We start from the raw sequence: 24135 nt of genomic DNA, 5'->3' as shown, positions 1-24135 counted from the left end.
TGCTCCATAGAGAAAGTGCATGCATCTTGTCATATGTATACATATTTCACATAGCATGAAGTTATAAACTGTAAGCATTCTCTCTAGGTTTCTTGTTTACTCCTGTAGGAGAATGTAACTAATTAAAAACAAAAGAATTGCAGATGTAATGCACATTCAGCACAAGGTAAGTAGGAATATGGCTGCTGAATTCTCAGCTGCAAAAACGCTGTGGTACTATTTTAATAACTTCACTATAAATTACATTCTTAGAAAACTCATGAAAACAAGTGTTTCACTTCAGTAAGTGATAGTAATGTAAGAACCATGCCACGCAAAGAATCTTAGCTCTACCCAGGATAAGTTGGAAAAAATTGCCTAAGATAAGTTAAATTGAATACCCAAAATAGAAGAAAAAGTTTACTCTTCTAAGCTGAAATTATAGGAAAAAAAAAAAAAAAAAGTGCATTGCTGTAGAAGTACTGCATTAGTGTTACTTAAGGTCAGAGGAAAGGATACATTTAATGAGCATTTCAAACACCTATTCGTATCAGGTTATGACCAATTTTCCCAGCTTTTTGTAATAATTGGCTTGAAAAAAAAAAAAAGATTGCCACAAATTATTCAAACTTATAACAGTGCTGCACTACAGACGTGTCAATTGTATTTCCTGTTTATATTAAAAACTTCAATTGTCTGTGATATCTCTTTAAACTTGTCCCAGAAAACTTTGTTTTCTGGTTCCTGGAAGTTTTAATAGCAAAAAAAAAAAAAATCTCCATTACCTCTATTCATACTGAAAGAAAAAGCAGTCTGTAACCGTTTTTATGAGTGTAAGATTGGACTGCCCTTCTCAGCCATGCTCCTTTCTAGCAGCTAGACAGACACAGATGACTCACATCTAACGTAGGGAGCAGATTCAAAGCCAATTCACAGCATCAACAAAAAATAGCTGAATTTTAAGAGCATTTCCTATCTTCAGATGGTTAAAAAAACCTTTTAAAGTTCCCACTTAGCTCTCATAGTCACACGCACACCATAGCTCAACCTTTTCTAGAATCGCTGAATCTAGTCTAGCTTCTTTCTGCAGTTTCCTCCTCAACAGCCTTGCAGACTAGCATAGATGAACAAAGCCGCATCATTTGAATTTATTTTTGATACTGTCTCAACAGACTTCAGAAAGAGATGAGTTGAACTCACCCAACTGATGAAGAAAATCTCTAGCTATGCAGCACTCCCTCTCAAGAAGCAGTCTAGGTCCAAAAGGTGCTCGCTTTTCAGCGGCTGGCCCCTATATGAGCCCATGCTGGCTCCATTCTGTGTCCACCCCTTTGAGTCGCTTGGGGAGAACAGGTGCAAACATTGTGCCTGTGCTCCCTGGGCCAGCCACACCCCTTCACCAGGTGCTCAATCACCAGTTCAAGCTGCAATCTAACAGTTTCCCTAAATATCCTAAAAGTGATTGAGTGCATCCTTAGCAAGTTTGCAGGCTACACCAAACTGAGTGATGCAGATGACATACAGAATCACAGAATAACCAAGGTTGGAAAAGACCTTAAAGATCATCCAGTCCAACCACGCACCTATTACCAATAGTTCTCACTAAACCATATCCCTCAACACAAAATCCAAACATAACACCTCCAGGGTCGGTGACTCCACCACCACTCTGGGCAGCCCATTCCAGTGCTTGCATAACAATATGATACAATAAAAGGGACACAATTCAAAGGGACCCTGACAAACTTGAAAAGTGGGACCATGTAAACCTAATGAGGTTCAACAAAGACAAGTGTAGGACATTGCACTTGGTTTGGAGCAATCCCAGAAATTAGAACAGACTGGGAGAAGAACTTACTGAGAGCAGCCCTACTGAGGAAGACTTGGGTGTTCAGATGGGCAAAAAGCTGGACACAAGCCAGCAGTGTATGCTTGCAGCCTAGAAGGCCTAGGGTACCCTGGGTTGTATCAGAAGAGGCATGGCCAGCAGGGAGAGAGAGGAGATTGCCACTTTCTATTAATGAGAGGCCCCAGTTGGAAAAGGGGAGTGGTTTTAAACTAAATGATGGGAGATTTAGATATGTCAGGAGGAAGTTTTTCATTTCAGAGGATGGGTGATGAAGCGCTGGAACTGTCTTCTCAGAGAGGAGGTGGATGTCTCACCACTGGAGGTATGCTAGGCCAGGCTGGACAGGACATTGAGCTTGATTTAGTGGTCAGCAATCCTGCCCGTGGCAGGGGATTTGGAACTAGATGATCTTTGAGGTCCCTTCCAATCCAAGCCATGCTTTGATTCTATGATTTCTAATGGAGGTAATATTTTACTTCAGACATAGTGTTGAATAGCTTTGTATACTGTCGAAAAAACAATATCTATGATAGAATTTCCTTTATTTGAAAGTTCCCTTTGAGACTATTGTAATGGAACAGAGTTCTTGTTAGTGCTATCATGTGGAAGTATTTCCCAAACACAAGCAAAACGCAACATCTAAAAATTAAGAGGATATTTTAATATCTACTCAGCAGTTAAATATTTTAAAACTTAGATGTCTATGCTGAGCTGTTTGTCCACCCCCCCCCCTTTTCCATTTAGTAGAGAGAAACAAAGTAGAGAGAGATGAAGTCAAGATATTCCGCCATCTTCTCATCCAGCTTTTCTTAAACTCTCCATATAGAAAGCTGCTGATTACTCTAAATCTCCAGGTATTTGTACTGATATTTCAAATGTACAGGCCAGTCACAAAAGCAAATAAACAAAAGCCCCTGAGATAGTGTCAGGGATCGCCTATGATAATGCAGCAGAATTGCTTTTATACTACAGCAAGACATACAGATAAATCATGAGCCCTACACCAGTTTCAGTCTTTACATTAATAGGAAGTTCTGTAATGTGAAGTCCATGCTAATGAAGTCCTATACATCAGTTCCAAATTTTTACCTCTTCTTTTATACTAGGGCTTCATCAGATTTCAGTGAGGCATGTGGGAATTCTTGTTTGGTCAATTAGCCCAGAGCCAGAGTCCCACTAAGTCTCTGGTGTCATTGGATGTGACTTATGCCAAACAAGAGGAAATATATAATCAAGGTAGAATTAGAATACATCTGTAGTGATATTCAGTGTCTAACTTCTTTCCATCCAGTTTATTCCAAAGTTGAAATCTGCTGAAGTCTTTACTTCACACAATCATAGGGGTTGGAAGGGACCTCTGGAGATCATCTGGTCTGTGCATTCAGGAACACACTCCAGACTCCTTCACACTGGTCTGAGAACAATCTTACTTTCCCCCATGTCTGTATTTACTAAAATACAGATTAGAGAAGTTTAGTAATGAAACTGAGAAGCCAACATTATGAGATGGCTGTTGTCAGGATCAAGTTAGTATAATGATGGGTGGTTTAGAGAAAACTGAAGTAGGCTAAAGTTCAAACTCAGAAATTCATCAGGGCTCTGTTATCTGCAGTTCAGACAGAGGGGTATACAATATATCTTGTCAATGAGAATAAAACAGTTTAATGAGGAATTTAAAATTGGCCCATGCTACACAAACAGCAACATTCTTAAAGGCTTTAAGAATGAGGAAAAAAACCAGCAGAGCTAAGAGCTAAGGAATAGGGATGTGGAGGATAGAGGAATTGTTCCAGGGACACAAAATGAGCTGTTATTCTAATTGTTCTGCTTATTATTCTGTAAACACTCCAGCAAATGTTCTCTGTGGTTATCAAGCATATGTTTTGAATGCATTATGTGAAACAATTAGAAGCACCTGCTTCCTTTTCTATTCATAGAAAAATATCAATATTTATCTTATTCTCAATGTCTTGCCAGAGCTCTCCTTTGACTAGACAGTCCCCACACAGCTGTACTGGATCTTGCTCCGATCGATCTCTTCATACTTAGCTCCTCATTGTCTATGCAGGTTATAGGACTGTTGCTTCTAGCCTTCCTTGCATATTTTCTCTGCACATCTTCTCACCTATCACCCTATTAAAGAGACTCTGACCCATATAACTTGAGTACACTGACTGTATCTTCTGAATTTCAAGAAATGTCTTGAAGAATGTCTGGGTTTTACAGGTCCAGAGCAACTCTAACATTTTGTACAGTGAGGTTTATCCCACCAAAGCTTGACTGAGGATTACCCTGATAAAGTCTTCCCTGAGTTATTTCCATCTTGCCTTAAAGAGGCAAGCAGCACAAATGCCAGCACCAGATGGGGCGCTACTGAACTCAAAGTGCACAGCAGAAGCAAAAGTACCTCCTGCCTGCATAGCATCACTCTGTGAAGAAGACACTTGCCAGCTTAAAAGCATTAGACTGATCACTGTCTGAGGTTAACTATTTTGCAGAGCTTGGCAAAGCAGAAAAGGGGAAGGCAAAGGGTAACCTTATGGGTAAACAAAAAAAGACCTTGCAGTTTATAATGTATTTTTTCTTTTTCTGTGGATGTGTATATGACCTACTAACAACAGGCTTTCTTACAGAAAATCTCCCCAAGAAAGGGATGTATGGGAAAAATCCTAAAGCCTGCTATAATAATGATGATTAATGTGATCCTACACTCAACGAATATCAACATTCTTTCTGCTCTAATACATGCTAGTCAGAAAACTTCCAGGATGGAAAAGCAATGTGGAAAAAAAATCAGTACTAACCCCAGGTGGAAATATAAAAAAATCTTAGAAAACTAATGATCTCAAAGATAATTTCAAACAGCTTCTCCAGCCACCACAATCATCTTATAACATTCTCAGCCATTCAAAAATCTATTAGGCTTTTTTTTTTTTTAAGTGGTTTTGAAATTTGAAGATGCAGATTGTGAAAATGGGAAAAAGTGTTCATGACTCTTACAGAGAAAAATGAGTATAAAAAAACAAATGACTGTGAAGGAAAAAAGCCAAACTCAACAACATTCAAAGTAGTTTTAAACTAATCTGCTTACTTCTGAAATAGCCATTGATTTGCCACTTTGTCATACAGCTAAAGGAGTGTTTGTTTGACAGCCCATGGGCAGAGGAAAAACTGGGCCCTTCTGTAGAGAAGTTGTAAGGGGCAGCAGTGGGGAAGGACATCCTGGACACTCCTGCCATCACTGTTCAACAGCATTATAGACAATGCTATTAAGTTGATTTGTATAACCAATATTTTTACTTTGGCAATTTTAATTTATAATCACAACTATAGAAATTCTGAAGAGAATATAAAAAAATGTAATATTGCAGTAAAATTAATGAAGGCTCGTTTTGGATCTGTCATGGCTTGTAATTTATGCCTCTCAAAACTAGAGTGAGTGACAGAAAAATCAGTGAGCTCAAGTTGCAGTTATTTCCTTAATGTGGCAAAAGCACAGTCAAAATTGAAATCTGGATTAGAGCTGTGAAATGTGAGTTTGCGTTTATCATGAATTATCTATAGCGTCTTGATTTGAAAAAATATATGCTGTGCTAACATGATTATTATTGAAAATAAAATGGTTTTAGTATCTTAATGTTACAAAATATTGAAAAATATGTTCTAATGTTCCTCAAAATCACATTTTTAGTGAAGGAAGTGATGTTTCTATTTCCAAAATTGTTAGGGAGGGCTAAGTAATGTGGTCAATCTCTTCAAACAAGGAATTAATGAACCTCAGAGCTAAAGATTACCTTTAAAAGTATGTATTTTATTGTTCTTTTGCATTTAAAGACTATATCATAATCTGACCAATCCATTTTAGTATATTTTGGCAAAGCCTTTGGTGTAATCTGTTTGGTTTAGAATTGGTCTAGAAGAAATCTTTGACAATTATGAGAGAGGAAACTGCTTGAATGATGGTTATTATATTAAAATAAGGCAACAGCACATGTCCCTGCTCTTGAGACAACAGGATGATGATTTAAAAATTCATCCTGTCTACACACGGTACTGTGACAGACTGGAAAAGGTTTGACACAAAGAGGACAATAGAGAGTAATTCCTTCCATCACAATGCCATGTAATAATTTATTTTATGTTTCTTCTATCACTTATCTCTTTTCTCTAGACAGGAAGATAAAACTTACCAGTACAACAACTTCAAGCCAGGCATAGGTATGGGAGTCTGGTGGATGTTTTTCTATGAGGCTCTGGCATCCAACTCCCATTTGCTCACATCATTCATACCCAGAACTGCATGGGTTTCCTACTCCAATTGGGTGACCTAATAATACCGCCTGAAAAAAAGATGATTAAAACATTATATATCATGAATGGCTTGCAGTATTCATCTGCAGGGGAAAACAGTTGCAAGGGAAGCAAGAAAAAGTTTCTGATGTTTTTCTAGCATTTTTTTATGTCAAATATTCATTCCAATGCTGACACGGGAAATTGTTTTACTGATACTTGGGATGATTCATGTAATTCACTAATAGCTCTCCTGTTTGTCAAATAAATAAAACAGTCAACCAGCACAGACAATAACATCTAACTTTTCATGGAGTAATCAAATCATACTTTAGATTCAAGACAGTGTCACTGTTATGACATTGTTTTGCTTAAATCTTCAGGTGGAGAAGATGGGATTTAAAGGCACTCTGTACCTTGCAGAACACTACATAGTATTACATCAAAACCCACCAGTATACTGCATTATTAAGAAAAACACTTTCCATGGATTTTCTGATTTTGTTGTTGCAGAGAGAATAAAGCCCATTTCCGTGATCTTCAAATATTCTAGCCACGCTGCAGAATACTGCAGAAGGCAAGATGTCCAATATATGCAGAACACTGAAAATAGAGCTACCTCAGACCTTAAGCAGAAGAGTATCCAATATGTGCAACTATTGATTTTGCAGCCGCAATGTCCTCTAAGCACGAATCCACCTTTATCTTCAATACGACTACCAAATGCAGGCTGATCAATGTCTGCGTACTGCAAACTGCTGCCAGAAAAAAAATAAAAAAAATAGATAAAAAGATAATTAAACCAATATTTACACATGTTGCATGTTGTTTGTAGGTTGTGATCTTGACAAGCTCATAAGCATGTCAAAAGCGGACTATAATTTATGTGGATTTAACAAATCAGATAGTATAAACTATTTCATATAGCAGCTTACCAAGATAACAGTCATCCTCCAGTCTCCAAGGGCATTTTTTGGGGTGCCAAAAAGCAGTGGTAATTCCAAAGATATTAGTGGACACAACTCTCAGTGAAAAAAATAAGTTTGAAACGTTGTATTGCATATAGATTTACATGCTGATGTATGTCAGAACTGCATGTAGATGGGGAGAAAAAAAGGTAGTTCAAGCTTCACTAATTTTCGTATTATTAAGTTTTGTTTATAGTAATTTTCATTAATATTCCAAGGGATTCTAAAAAAAAAATGTGAATTCCGGCACTAAAAACAATTCTGATCTTGACTTTCAAAAAGTTTTTGAAGCTGTACTTTTGTTCTTTGGTTTCCTTTCTGACTTTTGAACTTGCATGACACATTTTCTGAGATTTCTTTTGCAGCCGTTTCTAAATAGCAAGAGACTCACATATTCCCAGTTCTACAGAAACTATCGCATTAATAAACACATCAAACAACCCGCTGTTCATTATGACAAAATAAGTTTGTTACATAGGTCATAAAATCCCCTAAGAAGTGTCCACATAATGCTGAAGTCTTGTTTAGATTAAGAAATTTAAGTAGATCTGGTAAAATTGTACTTTTATTTGTGTATATCTAGATATAGACATTTTGAAATTAGCAAGAGCTTGGCTAACACAGAGAATCTTCTAGTGTCCTTGTCTTCTCCAAATAGTAATATTTAGTCTTATAGGTCCATAAAAATATACCTGACAATAAGACGTCATTAGTTCCCCCTTGCTTAATGTGAAAGTTTCAGAGAACACATTAAATGAAGTCATCTTCTGCTCTCGCTTACATCCCTTTAACCCCTATTTGAGCACGGTCATATAGCTGACAGGAACAATGCCCTTTTTGCTAGCATCCGTCTGTGGAAGATTTTTGTGTTTCTTTTTTTTGTTTTTCATTCTATATTTTGTCATTTTGAGCAATAATAGAAACTGAAATCTAGCCTCCTGGTGTACAGTGGCTTAAACATTTGAAATGCTTTTTGCTGGAGGGTGCTGTTAGTGCTTTTGTATGCTGGGTTTTTTTTTTTTTTTTTTTGTCTCCCTACCCAGTACCCATTCCTTGCTCTACTGCATAGCAAATATTTTTGATGAATACATAGTCAACCTGCAAATTCTCTGGGTTCAATAGTAAAAGCAGCAGTGGATTCATAGTTGTGTACACGCATTATTACTTATGTTTTTCCACTAAATGTGAAATGTGGTTCTTTTAAGGGAGGGCCTTAATACGGTCCTAGTGTGGTACAAGAGTTAACTGTGTGGGGAAGATGTGGGAATATACCAGAATCACCTATGCACTCTTTACAGCAGTAGAAATTCTGTCACAGAGTAAAATCACCAGATTGAGGGGACTGATCATTTCCTTCAAAACAATCTCTTATTTCATGGTGTAGGGAAAAAAATGTACTATCTTTAGATGGTATAAGCTCCAGTAATAAAGTAATTTGCCTCTGTAGCAGGAGTCTTTGTCCTTCCCTGTACATCTGTGTCAGAAAGCAAGCAACAAGTTTTTTGTGATCTTCAATCTCCTTAGAGAAGACCAAGGAGATGCAAAGCAAAAACAACACTACCCATTAAATTCCAAAGCCAAATGCAAAAACAACAACAAACACATGCATTCTCCATGCTTGTTGCACAGCTGCCATGGAGAAATTTAGGATGCTTCTTTCCATGAAGGAGACACTGCAAATACCCCATGCTATAAGGACAGCACATTAGTCTACCATGTAAAAGCATCCAGCAGGTATCTTGGGGCATCACAAATGTTAACTTGTATATAAAACAGCTATGTAGGACTGTATGGGGCTGCTGAATCATGGCCTGAACCTCTGATTGATCATCTGAGGCGAGCAATGAGTCAGCCACAGGAGCACAGGTGAAGGCAATTCACCTGTGCTGCAGGAAGGGGTGGAGCCTGGCTGCACCTCTCCTAGACCCATGTAAGAGCTGACTGTATTAAAAAAAACACACACACAAAAAAACCACTTTTCATGTGAAAACAACAAAGAATGTGACAAATCCCACATTCTTTTTCAATACAGCATTTTCCTGCTGTACAATCAATAAATGTACAGATGATATAATTATGAGGCATACTAGAGAGCTTGGCTATGTAGTTATTACACCAAAGCAGAAAAAAAGATAGAATGCTTACCCACATCCTGGACTCACTTATGAAACTCCAGCAGAGTGGATCTCCAGAAGAGATCCTTCCCCACTGGTAGTCTTAAATGGGTCTAGGAGAGGTGCAGCCAGGCTCCACTGCTTCCAACACCAAAGGTGCCTTCACCTGTGCTCCCATGGCTGACTCATTGCTCACCTCAGCTGATCAATCCAAGGTTTAGGCTGTGATTCAGCAGTTCCCTACCAACCTCCATCCCCCAAACCAAAACCAAAACAAGTATTTTTGCTATAAGCTGCATGGTATAACAAAACTTGCCAGTTTTCTGTTCTTTGCTGCCTGTGGCTATTGCTTTTTCTCATGCCTGAGGGAAAATAGATGATCCACCAGAACAAGTCATTCAAGAAGTTCTGTTCCTTTCACTGCCAACAGGCCCTGGAACAAATCACATGGAACAAGATTGGAAGTGATGTCAGGAGACCATAAATTTTCAAATATCATTAGGCATCACGGCAACATCGGGACTCAGACTGCAAACAAAAATAACTTTCTTTTCTATGGTGTCTAGTTTATAACAGGGACATAAAGACACTTCCTACCTTGTATGTAACTTTCAAAATTCAATACATTAAAGACATAGATTTTGGTTTAAGTCTACTACCTTCATGAAGTGAGACTAAGATAAAATTGACATCATCATTTAACTTGACATCTGGCATCCCAGGCATGAGCCCCAGCTCCCTGGGCTGGGCCTTATTAGATGGAGCCTGGGCTTGAGTGTCAGGAGGACGTAGCCACACTCTCTCATCACTCTGTAGCCCACTTTACAACATCCATGTACAAATCTTACAGTGTATAACAGAAAGAATAATATCAATAACACAAAAGCCCAGGCATCCTCAAGAAGTGAAAAGCAATCTTTACAAGTGTTACGTGCTTTTCTCTGTAGTGTCTGAAAAAATTACAAGTATCTAAAACTTGAATAAGATTAATAACTTTCCTTTTTTATTTCACTTCATTCTTACTTGATTGGTCACCTGAAATAGGTTCTCTGGTTTGGATACTTTGGCTTGTTTGTGTGAAAACAGAATATCGAATCAGAACATGAGAGTTCTCAATGCTGTTCTCAGAGTGAAAAGGCACATGGCCTGTCCAATCTCCCAGGGCACTGTTTCATAGCAATGGGCTACCTCTGAGTGATTTACTGTTCACCAGTATGAGCTTTCTTCACAACTAACAGTTTCAATTTTAAAGCTGGAAATTCCTCTCGGGAAAAATCTCCATGGAGATTTTAAGTATCAGGTTGAAGACCTTGAATCAGACACCATTTTCAATATGTATACGAAATAATGGTGTGGCTTTTTGGAGACCAGATGGATTTCTGTCCTTGAAATCATTCAGGCTGTTCTCGGAGTGAAGCTTCAATCCTAGGTGTAAAAAATTCACCTAATCTAGTAATTCACTCTGAAAGTATAGAAAGCATGTGTCAGCGTGTCCTACTGTGTGCTCACAAGAATAAAATTCAGGCTTGGTTTTTGGCTTTTTTTTGCTTTGAATTGTTTACACTGTTGTTGGGGAAAGTGGAGGGCTGAGGGGAAGGTTTAATGATTCCTTGTTTTGTTTGTTCTACTGTCACCTCCAAGAAGGATTCATCATCAGACAGTAATGTAACTAAATGGTGGTAAGGTTGATTTATGGTGGAAAAGATCTTGGAAGAAAACCATTTCTTCTTTCATGTTTTAGTATCTCAATATCTGCCATCCCTGTGGGCTGACTCAACATGCAAAATGTGAGCCACTATGATTTCATAATTTTTATACACAACTCCCAAAATCTCATCACAAAAAACCTTGTTACTGAGCTCAGCCTAAAATCAGTTTGGAATCAGTTGTTCATATATACATCTGAACTATCACTAGTTAACAATAAGGCCACTGATCCTTCAAGTGTTTTGTTAGGCTATAGACAATAAACTGTGGTTGGAAACAGAACATCTTAGAGCTGTCGTATTATACAAATTCCATCTTCTAATCTCAGAATGCTGACAGAAAAAGCTTGTTTCTTTGACCAGCGTACTAGATACATACAGCCTTGGTTGCTTCATGGACATGTTTAATACTACCTGAAGAGAAGATTAAACCCATGAGACATTCTTGTTTGATATTTTGCTGTAATCAATTTTGTATCAATCACTCTTTCTCCTTTTCCAAATGAGAAGTTAACCTCCATGAATACAAAGTTTGATTTAAGAAAGAAATTAATCAAAACCAATGAAAATATTTAGAGTTAAATAGATTTTAAAAAGTCCAGAAATTGGAATTCTCATTTCTGGAATTTTTTGTTAGTACAGCCACTTGTTCTTTAAGGGGAAAAAAAAAAAAAAAGTTTCTAAGCTGTATATGCTGCACTTGAAAGATAACTATGTTCTCTTTATCAACATAAAAACATATAATTTCATTCTGCCAAGCAGGTCAATAGTTTGCCAGTGACCACAGCTACTTACACTGCACTTAAGTTTTACATTCTGCACACTATCACTTTCAAACTGAAATAATTTAGTCTTGCAAATGCCCTACTACAGTATCCAGTGCAAAACTACCAATTTTTAACTCACCCATCTCAGGAAATGGAATAGACTGAATTCACTCTATAAATGCAAATACTGTAATAATGATCTTGAACTTACACAGTCCTAACAAGTTATAGCAATTTACTGTTCTTAAAAATCTCCCTTTGAGTGCCAGTAGTTTGTAAGCAAACATAATCCTGTCTATGCTTTGATGGAGTTAACAAGAGCTCTTGAGATCCAATTCTGCCTAAGTGAAAATCCCCTTACTGCAGGAGATGTTCTGCCTCTGTTTATAAGGTCGGTGGACAGTGATCCCAGCTTTCAGTATGCAACACCACTTGTCTTAATAACTCTGATATATATTAAAGACAAAGGTGTTCTTGATAAGTACACTTGAAAAAGATACAGAAGCAAGTCCATTCAAACTTTGCCTTAGGGAAAAAGAATTCCAAAGCAAACAAACAAACAAGCAAGTAAACAAATGAAAAACCCTACCCTATATAATATCTTCTTCTGGAACTGTTACTGAGTGAGCAGTTTCCTAGGCTGAATTAGGAATCTTCTTCATTAATTCATTTACATTATTTAACATCAGTTGTTCCAGAAGTAATGGCCCCTGTATATTTCCATGCAAGTAAAAATAGATACAAAGACCACCACGGCACTATTTGACAGAGCAAATTCTCAGCTACAAAACAGTATTTTTCAACACAGGCATCACCATTTCACCAGTAACAAACAAGAGCCTACATGCCATGCTTGTAAAAACCTGCATGGTTTCGCAGAATGTAAGTTGTCTTTGGTGTCATTGTCACCACCGCTGAAAGGCACCACACCCACCACCTCACTGTGCTCACATCCACTGTTTGGTCTCCAGAAACATTCAGCAAGCATTTATAAATGTTAATGGGGGTATTTTTCCTTCATGGAGGAACTCAGCAACAATCTTTTTTTTCATAAGCGCTTCCACATCAGCTGTCATTGTGTCAGACTTCCCCTCTGCTGTTGTCTGTCACATGTCAACAACTGTAATGGGATACAGGTGGGAAGGTTCAATCTCTACTGTCATACCACCACCATCTGCCTCTGATGTCATGGGCCAACCCAGTAAAATAGGAGGTATGACTTTCAGAGAAGCCCTTGTGTAGACTGTTAGCTCTAAAGAGAACCTGAATGAGAACACTGGCCTTGTCGAAGTAGTCAATTTGGACAGCTAATGGGAATGCAATGCCAAGCATATACAATAGAAGAGGATTATTCTGTTCAATTCAAATGACTCCGTTTGTCAAATGTTTGAAGTCCAGAAAGGAGCAAATGGGTTTCAATCAATATAATCTATTATTTTAGGTGTCTTCTTTTGTATACTGCTGATGGGAAATCTAAATTATAACTTATGTTACTTAATGCCAGAAGTATAGATGTCTAAGCTTGGTGACATTATTTAAAAATGTGCCACCATTTATGTTTTACTTAGATTATGCATTTAAATCGTTTACACTTTCTGTGATCATTTTTACCTTCTGAAAGGCTGACTGGCTTACATTGAGCTCTAAGAAATCTAAGGCTCCAAACACATTTTTCTACTTAAGAGCTTCCAACCTTTTTCTGTAACTTTATTGTTCACTGGGGAATGTGAGGCACAGCAAGTTGTTCAAATGTTCTGGCATTTGAAGTAATGGATTAGTAAATATTTAAACTGTCATGCAAGACTACTACTCTTCATAAATAAAGCATCTCAAAGTGTTTAGATGGACTGTTGTTTAGGACTCACAGGTTATTCCCTGCCTTTGCCTTGTGAGTGCTTCTGTCATGAAGGATCAGCCCCTCAGCACTCAAATGCCTTCATCACTTTTGCAGTAAATCATATGCTCAATTTTGCTCCCTCCCAGGCAGGGGAGAGACAGCAGAGTAGTCCACTGTGTGAATGAGAGTGCTGTGGTAAGGAGCTTTGAGTGGAAATGGGCCAAGTTATTTTTGCTTTAGTGGATATTATGAATATTCATCCTAGGGCTTAGAGTAGCACCTATGCTATAAATTTACACTCCACCATTCTGCACACCAACATTTATATACACCCAAGATCTCTGACCCACACTGACAACAAGAAAGATGCAGTTTTTCAACCACAGTTATACTGGCCTGTAGATGGGTCTGTTTGTCTCACAAGCAAAACAAACAAACAACAACAACAAAACAAAAACAAACAATCTTTGTGTGAAAAATCTTGATGAAGAAGAGATCCAAAATCAAGAGTAAAAGGTATAGATGAACTCCCAGTTAGCATGTGTACAGAACAATAATCTCTGCAACATTAGTTTGAAGAAATCGTTCCTCACATGAACAATACATGTGAACAGAAATCTTAAATACTATTTTTGCTGCCGTACAAATGTAAAGTTTGCTGGAATTAATGTATACATTTTCCTGATTTATAAGCAATGCACATACATATCAAATAAATTGTAAAATCCCAACAGATCATCATAATCCAACACTAGGAGTTTGCATGGCACTTTGTTCTTAGGAAAGAAACAAATGCATATTTTCTTCTTCAGAGGTTCTCTATCTGATCAATGGGACCACATGTAACCAGGAACAATGAGGAAGAAAAGTCTACTGGAAGTAAGGCCTAAGAGTTATTTTTGAATTCACTCATTATTTTTTACATCTCAGATGAGAGAAGGCATTGATTTCAGGACTCTTTTTCCACTTTCAATTATTTAAAAAATGTCTAACAAGGTGAAAATACACTTTATAGTGTTAACTGCAGTTTAGCTATTTTCAATATACTCATTCTCCACAATAAATTGAAGAAAGAGTGACAGCTTCATTACATGTAGTATGAAAACATTGCATTGGTGCCATTAGATAATATTTGTAATAACTAGATAGTATTTGCAATATTTTTATAGAATACATTCTTGATACTGGTAATACCAAGCCTTTTCACTCATGTTGCAACACTGAAACCCTTGCTAAATCCTTAATCTCTTTTGTAAGAAGAGCAATTTCAAGCAACCCTCAGGACAGTACAGCAGACACTCTCTGTCGAAGCAAGGCTCTCCACCACACGAAGGCAGCTCCCTAGCTACCACTGACCCATGCTCACAGGGTAAGTAGAAAGGCAGAAGAGTGTTATGACTGAAATATGGCTACATATTACTAGTGTCTTAAATAACCTGCATGGTACAAAATGTCTTTCAGGTTCATTAAACTTATTCTAAGAATCAAATGATCACAGTATTGCTCAGGGCCATGTTTTAAATGGTACTGACATGCCACAAGATTCACGTGCATGCTTAGTGAGGCTGGTATATTTGACTAAACATCTGAAGTCCATTAGCCTCCTGTTTTTCTTGTGTAAACCTACATAATTCTGTGAATTACCCCAAAATTTACTTGTGTGTGTGAGTGAAGACCACATGTGCACGTATCATTACTTGTGTACACACTCTTCTGAAGATATCCTGCTTCCTGATCAGCTGCAGTTGAAATCCCAACCCATTTCTGTCTTTCTAATGAGTAAAATGGTAAACAGCTATGAAAGCTAAGTGATGCTTATTACGTTCAGCTGAAAAGTTAAACAGCCTAAGAGACAACTAAAGATAGAAAGCTGTGAAACTTTTTTTAAAGCAGGAAACTGTAATCGACATTTTTTAATCTAATGCTGAAGGCAGCTTTCTTGCTCAAAGCTAATGTCACATATGACAGAAACGATGGCAAACAGCAATTTAAGACAAAGAAGTCAAATACTGATACTGAATATTTGTAAAACATTTGCCTGCTTAACTATTTCTTCTTTAAGTATCACTGAAGTACTAAAACAGTTTAAGGATGCTTTCAGTGTCAACAACAACAAAGAGAAAAGTGACAGATCTTATTAAGTCTTTAGACATCAAGACCTCTGTGAAGAGATTACATGTAAGAAGCAGAGAGAACACTGCACAATTTCATCTGAACTTCAGAACCATGCAGCTCTATTTTGTAATTTTAGACAAGTAAAAACAACATTTTATTTACTTATAAATTGCTTTTCCATGTTGTTTAAATAAGACAGTGAGCAGACCTACATTATTTCCATAAATTCCAATCAAAGTCAGCTTCAGTACTTTCTTATTTTGTATTTATATGCCATATTTCTGCAAGCAATGCACAACATATTCCTGGGTATTTGATTGTATTATGTTTCATTTGTCATACACATTGCTAGGCCAGTCAGAAACAATTACACAAAATGGTACAGTAACACAGAGGAAACAACGCATCTTTGATGCAACAGACACATTGCAATAGCATAAATTATCTTTCAAATACACAGCAGTCAATATTTGTCAAGACTTTGGTATTCAAGAGCTTCCATTAGTATTAATAGAATTTAGAAATTCAGAGAACTGTAGCAGTTAATCAAGTTTCCATTACTAAGGTAACCTTGATTTAAGGAAATTACCCTTAAAGCTCTGACGAATCAGCAATTTAGATAAAACTGCTAACTCAGTAAGTCACTGGTCTGTAACTGGATTGTTAGAGCTGATTTATGGAATAATTTCCATATGTGAATCCTCCCCTCAACACCTTTAAGATTCAAATCTACCTACCAGTCCAAACAGTTGTTCATCAGGAGATGAACAATCAGGATAAAGTGAAAATCTATTAGATGGCCAAAAGAGCAAAAACTAGATGCCTCTTGAATTTAAGTCTCTTAGAAATGGCTCTGTCACATTTGATGTCTAATGATGTGTAATGTGTACAGAGAATGTTTATGTATTTTATTAGATTTTAAAATTTATGTCAGAATACTTTGCAGGAAAATACAAATACTGCATGTCAAACAATTCTGAAATAGGACTCACTAGACAGACCAGAGGTCTCAGTTTGGAAGAAAGAGAAGGGAAGGAAACAGGTTTAGCTTCATGACCATAAAGAGTCCTTACTTTTCTGGTTGGATTTTATCAGCGATTTTCAAACAGCTGAATAAGCCTCTTTCACACATCTCATTTCACATAACAACAACAACAACAAAAAACAGAGTAAGAAAATGAGACTATGACTAGATAATGGAAAAGAGTAAAATATCGTTTTTTTGCTGAAATTCAGTGTAACTGGAGTATCAGTAAAATAGAATGCTGAAAAATAACCATCTCAAATAAGATTGAAAGTTTTGTTATCAGAATAGTGAAACAGCAAAGTGAAAAAGAAAGTGTCGGTAAAAAGTAAGAGAACAAAGTAGAATGGAAACAGTCAGGAACATAGTCCACAAAGTAAAGCCCAACTACAGCACTGCAAGTTTAGAATCACACAATCACTTAGGTTGGAAAAGACCTATAAGGTCTTCAAATCCTTATGACTGAATTTACAACCAAACTGAAAAGTTTACTGAAGATAAGCACAAGTAATAATGCTAAAATGAATAACTGCATTCTACAAGGAAGGAATCCTCTTCAGGATTCGTAACCACACAGCACAATGCATCCTTGACAATTTAAAAGCAGGTACTTCTTCCTGTGTAACAAAACTACCCAATGAATTTTAAATTTCACGTCTTATAAGAAGACATTATCCATGCAGGGATTTGGCAAACAGTTTAGCATCATTCTCGTTAGAATCAGATGTATTATTTTTATAAGCAAAAGACATGCATATCTGAGGAGTAATACGCTGCTTCCCATTGTAAGCAGTTCACAACCTGACTTGATGTAAAGATAACATATCTATAAAAATAACAGACCACTGATTTTTCGAAAAAAATCAATTTTTGGACCTACACAGTTTCCAGACTAGAGGTAATTGACAATCTATCACATTGTCATGGTTCTATGTTTTTGTTTTTGTTTTTTTTTTTGTTTCTGGGTTTCAGTATTCCACATCAAAACATCATGTAGTGTACGGGGCATTAAAGTGTCACTGCCCCAATCCCAGCTACCTATCCCTGTACATTACAGCAGTCACGGGATCTGACCCTTCCGGGTGGGGGGGGCGCTCTCTTGCTGCCTTGCAGTGGGTGCTGGAGGGTGCTTTCCTAGCCGTTCCAAGCTTTTCAGGTTTGAATCGGTCCCGGGAACTCTCTCTCTCATCTTGTCTGATTTATTCATCTCAATTTCAATTAAATTGTATATATTGTGTTATTTTGTATTCCAATATTATAGTAAAATAAGTTTTCCTCCATAGATTGCTGCCGCTGCTCTTTTCCTCCCTTCCTTCCTTCCCATTTTTGTGGGACTGGGGTGGGGGGGGAGGGCAGAGGCCTGTCGCCCCTGTCACGGACATAGATTGATCTGGTCAACTCCGTGACACACATCACTAGATATGCTGTTCTAGATGTTAATAACCCCCATTACAAAATATCTGCAGTTCATTTATAATCTGAATTTCTAATGTTTGCATCTTTTCCAGTTCTTTTCTGCAATGCTTAAATGGACATGGGCTATGAGGTACATAAGGACCTCATATGTTCTTCAAGTTTACCTGGAAAAAAATCATAGGTCACAGATCTCAGCCATCTTATGAAAAGACACCGTTTGGAACTTATATCAGGTAGTTCTTATTTTTTCTCTGAACATCTTCTACTTAAAGGCAAACACTGACACTTGTCATACTTATTTCATATATGAAGATAAATCTGGAATCATACCAACAGCTTTATCCCTGCTACCATATCTAAGAATTTAATTCACAGTCTTAGTTATGTCACTGAAACAAAATGTTGTTACTTCATAAAATTTCAGAGTGCTGAACTCCTCCTACAGTTCGTATCTAAATTTCAGGTCAGGTCTAGAGAAGTAAGGGACCACTCTGGAGCAGTTTAAAGATGTTGTTTACCGGAACAGTGATCATGGAAGTTGATATTTTGATTTCTTCCTGGAGAAAGTGAGAATTCTGTTTTGACTTAATTATGACTTATTGTAGTAATAGAGAATTTTCCAGCAGGAACAAAACCTTAATCCTCTGCTTGTCACTTCTCCAGCAATAGGAATGTCAGCGTGATGCAAATCGAAGTCCTGTAAAAAATGAGTTGATAGATACATGGCAGAAAAGCAGAACTTCTGAGTTCTTAAGCCGGTCTGTCTAGACACTGGTTATCCTACAATCTTGAGTATTACTGCTCGCTTCATTAGTCCTGTCATACCTAGATATATCTCTCAAAATGAATCTGAATTTTTTCATTCCTATCACTGTGGTGCTAAGCCTGGTAATGTAACCTAAATTTAACACTGCTGCCTCCACTGGTACTAAATGAAATAGTTTAAGTAGTTTTATACAAGAAGCTTCAGCATCCCTGTAAGAAATTAATTTGGTTTTCAATTGAAGTTCTATTTTCACATAAAGTGCAGAGTTAATACTTGCTACTTTAAGTTTTATGCTAAATTGATACCTGTCATCTGCTTTGGTCCTTTTTCCAAAGACGTATGAATTTCAGGCTTCATATGCGCTTTGATTTGTAAAAGAAAAAAGCAAACAAGCAACCCCTCCTTTGAAAGCTACTTCATTTTCACACCTTTGATTAAAAAAGGGAGGAAAGAACATAAACGACTTTCTACAAAGATTTTCAGCATTTTCTGTGTGCATTTCATGTAGAAATAAAGCAATAACTCTTTTCTGCATGAGATTCTGGCATTTCTTTCTTCAGTATTAGTGTCTGCTAAAGGGAATAGAGATGATTAAAAATGAATAAAACATAGAAAATTATTCTAGAACATTCTTTATCTCAGGACAAGTTACATGTGACTTATGGCCAACTATTTTTCAATCCCCAAATCAAACTCATTCTACCTTTTAATGCTATTTCTGCTTATGACATAAAACTGATTTTTAAGTAATTTATTCAGAAAGAAAGAACTATTAAAAATCCTGATTTTTTTTTGCAAAATAAGCATATAGACATAGAAGTCAACTAAAGATGAATAACAACATCTCCAGTGCTTACATATGACTAATAACTGGTCCACAAAGAAATTCCTATTTAATTTATCATTTACAGGAATACACTCCTATAAATTAATTCAAAAGTTATCATTAGTTAACATTTCCTACATGCACTGAAATTGGACTTGTTAAAAGTTGAGAGAAAACATTAAAACTCTCAAGTTTACGTGGGAAAGCTTTGATAAAAAGCTAGGAACTGTATTAAAGTGAAAATATATTTTAATTAAAGGGAAATGCAAGAGATACGGCAAAGTTCCAGCACACCAACAGGAGTGACAAATTATAACAGATTTTGTGTCACCACATAAGTGGTGCTTATGCGTATATAGGTTAATGACTAAGTACAAAAAGCATTTGTACTTTGAATAAAGTTTCAGAGCAGAGAATTGAATCTTTTAAGTAGCTTTCTTTCCTTTAGAAAAGGCAATTATAATGACACCTTGTGTAATTCAGAAATCACACAGTGAAAAGACTAGACAGTAAATACATAATGTAAAACAAAATTATTAGAGGTGCTACTTAATTTTCTTCACAGGCTGTAAAACTGAACAGATGGTGACCTATCACTAATGTGATCCTGCTAAGTAACTTAGTATGATGTACATCTCAGTGAAGGTCAGCTAGCATGAGCAGAACTGCTGTTATGATTTATGGCAACAAAAATACAAGCTCCGTAGGAACACTGGTTTCACGAATGCAAGACAAACATGAGAGCCAACACTTGACAAAAGTAAAGTCAAACACTCTCCACACAGCTCTCGTTAATAGAAAAATTCAAACACTTAAGACATTAGATTCCTCGCCCCTTAAAACTCTTTTATTTGGACTGCTTGAAATTGGGCTAAGTGACAAGGAGTGATGGAACCTACACAAAGGGGCTTTCAAACAACAACAATCTGTCTCCAGCCTCTCTCCAAATGAAGCCCTAGATTTTGTCTCTTTCCTGGAACTAATTATAAATATAACACGGGGCAAGGGGTGAGTCTAAAACCAAATACTGCAGGCCTGCTCTGCATGAAGTAGTCATAAGGGGACACCTCTCTCCCCAGCCCCCCCCCCATTTGGCAGCCCCTTAGTAAGCCAACCCAAGCAGGCCAAAAGTGCTCTCCCCTGAAAACTTCATTTTGTGTAGAGTTGAGGGGCTCAGCAGAGTCAGCACAAGGCAAGGAGTATGGCTAGGGTTAGAGGATGTAGACAGACAAAGGCTCTAAAGCTTGGCTGCACAGAACTTTCAAAGGGAAGTGTTAGGCTACGGAAGAATTTGATTCTAAGGGCTTCTTCAACTTGACAGGAATGGGTAATATGGACAGAGGCTTTGTCCACTTCAAGGATTATAGCTGGGAGGTAAACAAAGCTTACAGCTGCAATTAGGTGTGACTCTGAAAAAACTCTCAGTGAAAGAGGTAATGTGCAGAATTATTCCTAAATTTTCTCAGAAAAACCTAATTTTATTCTTTATGAAGACTAACTTCAGCAAAAGCAGAGGAACAGCAGCAAAGAAATGCTTCAATCCTAGCAGCTAATTGCTATGAACTTTCATTCCATTCTAATTCTTCCTGCAGAATATCTTGAAATGATCAGAGTTTATATTAGAACACTTGTTATAAGGTATACTATTAGCTTACCGTGTAGTACTTAATCATCTGTAACGTTAAATGTTGGGATTGCTCTTTCCAAATTTTCCTGCAAGCCTTCATTTCCATACACAGTTGTATCAAGGGTTGTTTGGATTTCCTTTCTGGAAGCGGTAAACTTGACTACAGACATTTCCAATTATATTTTTATGTATTTATTTTAGACCAGATCTAGATTCAGACCTCATTGTGCATTGTTTATTTTGATAGTGTTTAATAATCTAGGAGGCTTTAACACACACAGTGAGACTGATCAGAGGCAGAAACTCATAATGCCTTATGAAGAAGGTTGCAACAAGGAAATGCACAAAGGAGACAAAGTAGTTGAAGGGAGAACTTCAGTGTCCCCACAATTTGTGCCCAGCAACATTTTCTACTTTTTTTCTTACTAGTAAAAATATGGAGAATGTTCTTCCTGACCATGATGCACTCGTAACTTACTTTTCACTATCAGCAGTGAATCAGCCTCCCCTGTTTAGTAAAGGCTACCAAACCATAGGGAACGAAGGTAACAGAATGTCCTCAAGCTGAAACAGCAGGTTTTCTCACAACCTCAGATATCACCAAAATACAGCAAAATTGGTACTTGACATATATCCTGATGTGAAAAGTAATGCAAGAAGTTTCTGTTTCTGGACAGGAAACAAGTGTGATCACATCAGGCAACATGATAGATACTGCAGAGAGGAAACAACAGTGGTCCAAGAACTCTGTGGCTAGTTTTGATTCTATTGAGACAATGTGAAAACTGAACTCAATGTCAAGAAGCTGTGTCAGGAAGTTCTTACAGATGATCCAGTGTGAAATATACTGTTTACTTATAAATTAGCAGATGATTAACAAGGAGAACCGTGAAAGGGGTAATTGCACTTGATTTTAAAATATTAACTAAACAGTAAAAGAAAATCAAGCTTTAAACAAGTAATTCATTCTTGCTATTGCTCGTCATGCAGCATCTATTAACTACAATAACAATATGTATATTCTTCTACTGTAAAAATAAATCAGAGGTAAGGGCTCCTCTAGAAATATAATGATAATTTATCCTCTGATTCACCATATCATAAGCCCAGTAGTTTGAACCTTTATGAAGATGTCCAAGGAGTCAAAGAAGCAAAGGGGCCCCAGTAAACCAATTCCAGGCTGATACAAGATATTACCTATACACAGGTATTGCACAGATGCAACAAGATCTGAACATCAGAAAATTACAAGTGGTAGATGGTAGCTTCTTACTGATTCCTTCAAGAAGCTGTACTGTACTGAACACCTATATCTGTTCAAGATTGTCCTACCTCCAACAGTATCAACTTAGGAAATGAAGATTTCACAGAGCTCTAGAACAGCAGGCATTTGAAAAACACTAGTTACTGCATTGCACTGTACAATAAAAGCCTGTTTTCAGACTGAAGGCCTATTCAAAGAGCAAATTACCTGTTACTGAATAGTAATTAACTCTTCTTATTTTTATTTTTTTTTATTTTCACTATCCTGTCCATGAGGCCTTCTAACATCTCTGAAGTGTTAAAGTTTAGTCATAGAGAAAACTCTAACAAGTATCAGTGCTTAAAGAATACCCAGTTGTTTAATTTTTTTTTTTCACACATTATTCCCTCCTCCCACCCTAATACTTGCTTCAGAAATGTAGTAGACATCTCAACAACTCCATGGTAAAGGCAAGAGTTTTAAATTCTAGAAAATGACATCTAATCAGCTTAAATTTCTACAATCATTGGAAATTTTTGAGCAGACAATGCTTTTAAGATTGCTTTCCTTAAGTTTTACCAGTTAGAAAGCTGTTATTGTAGGGAAAATAGAAGTAGAATTAAAAACCCATCAAACTATGACACAGATATGAGAAGTGTGAGCAGAAAAAGAAATCAAATGTTTAGTGCTGGTTAAAAATGATCAATGAGGTAGGATCTAAGGCATTTAAATAAATCTTACATAGTATCTAGGTGGACAGTAATTATCATTTTTGTAGCAGATGTACCTCATTATTTGAGTCAGTATTTTTTGAGAGTACTAGAAAACAGAAGGTAAAGTTGAAAAATGTGCTTAAAAAGTATATTTTGTCCTTAAAACCCCCCATTTTTCCTGTGTAGGCTCTTGATAGCCATAACTGATCATACTGTCCTTGACATATTCTCCTGTTAATTGAATTCTGGCTAACCTCCATTACTTCTGTGATCAGAGCAGGTATAAAATGCTGTACGCTTCAGACTGTATTAGATTCCCTTTTGTATTTGCTCATTGATTTTGGCACAGTGTTTCTAGCTTATCCATGCCAAGATGCAAAATATATGATACACAGAGTAAACAACTCTATGTCAAAAGATGTCTCCAGCTTAGCCTGCATGGGATTTGCTGATCTGAGTGAATGCTGACAAAATCTAAAAAAGGCAAAGATGACGGGAGCTCAACAAACTCAACAAGCCTAGAGGAAAAGACAGTGAAACAACAAAGATAACTGGCCTTGTATTATTGGTTTGGTCCAATCCTTCTTGGATTAAGATGGAAAAAGTCAACACACAGCAAGTGTTCTTCTTTACAGAGGAACAAAAAGTTGCACCACAAACAGCCTGAACTGTAATAATAATGATTTCTATGTAACTGTGATTTTTTATTTCATGGCCTTCTAACATATACTAATCAAGGCTGCTGACCTTGGCTGCTGAGCAAGGAAAGTGAGCAGTAAATAGATTGCATGGTTATGCTCAAAAATTATCAAATGGTTGAAGTTACAAAATGTCTTTACTTCTGAATGAACGTAGGCTGAAAAGAATATGGGAATGGACAAAACCTGTAAGACAG

The sequence above is a fragment of the Lagopus leucura genome, unplaced genomic scaffold (assembly GCF_019238085.1).
Source record: "Lagopus leucura isolate 7727_CA_CO unplaced genomic scaffold, USGS_WTPT01 Super-Scaffold_73, whole genome shotgun sequence".
In the NCBI taxonomy this organism is placed as follows: domain Eukaryota; kingdom Metazoa; phylum Chordata; class Aves; order Galliformes; family Phasianidae; genus Lagopus; species Lagopus leucura.
Note: the sequence above shows the minus strand (reverse complement) of the source record.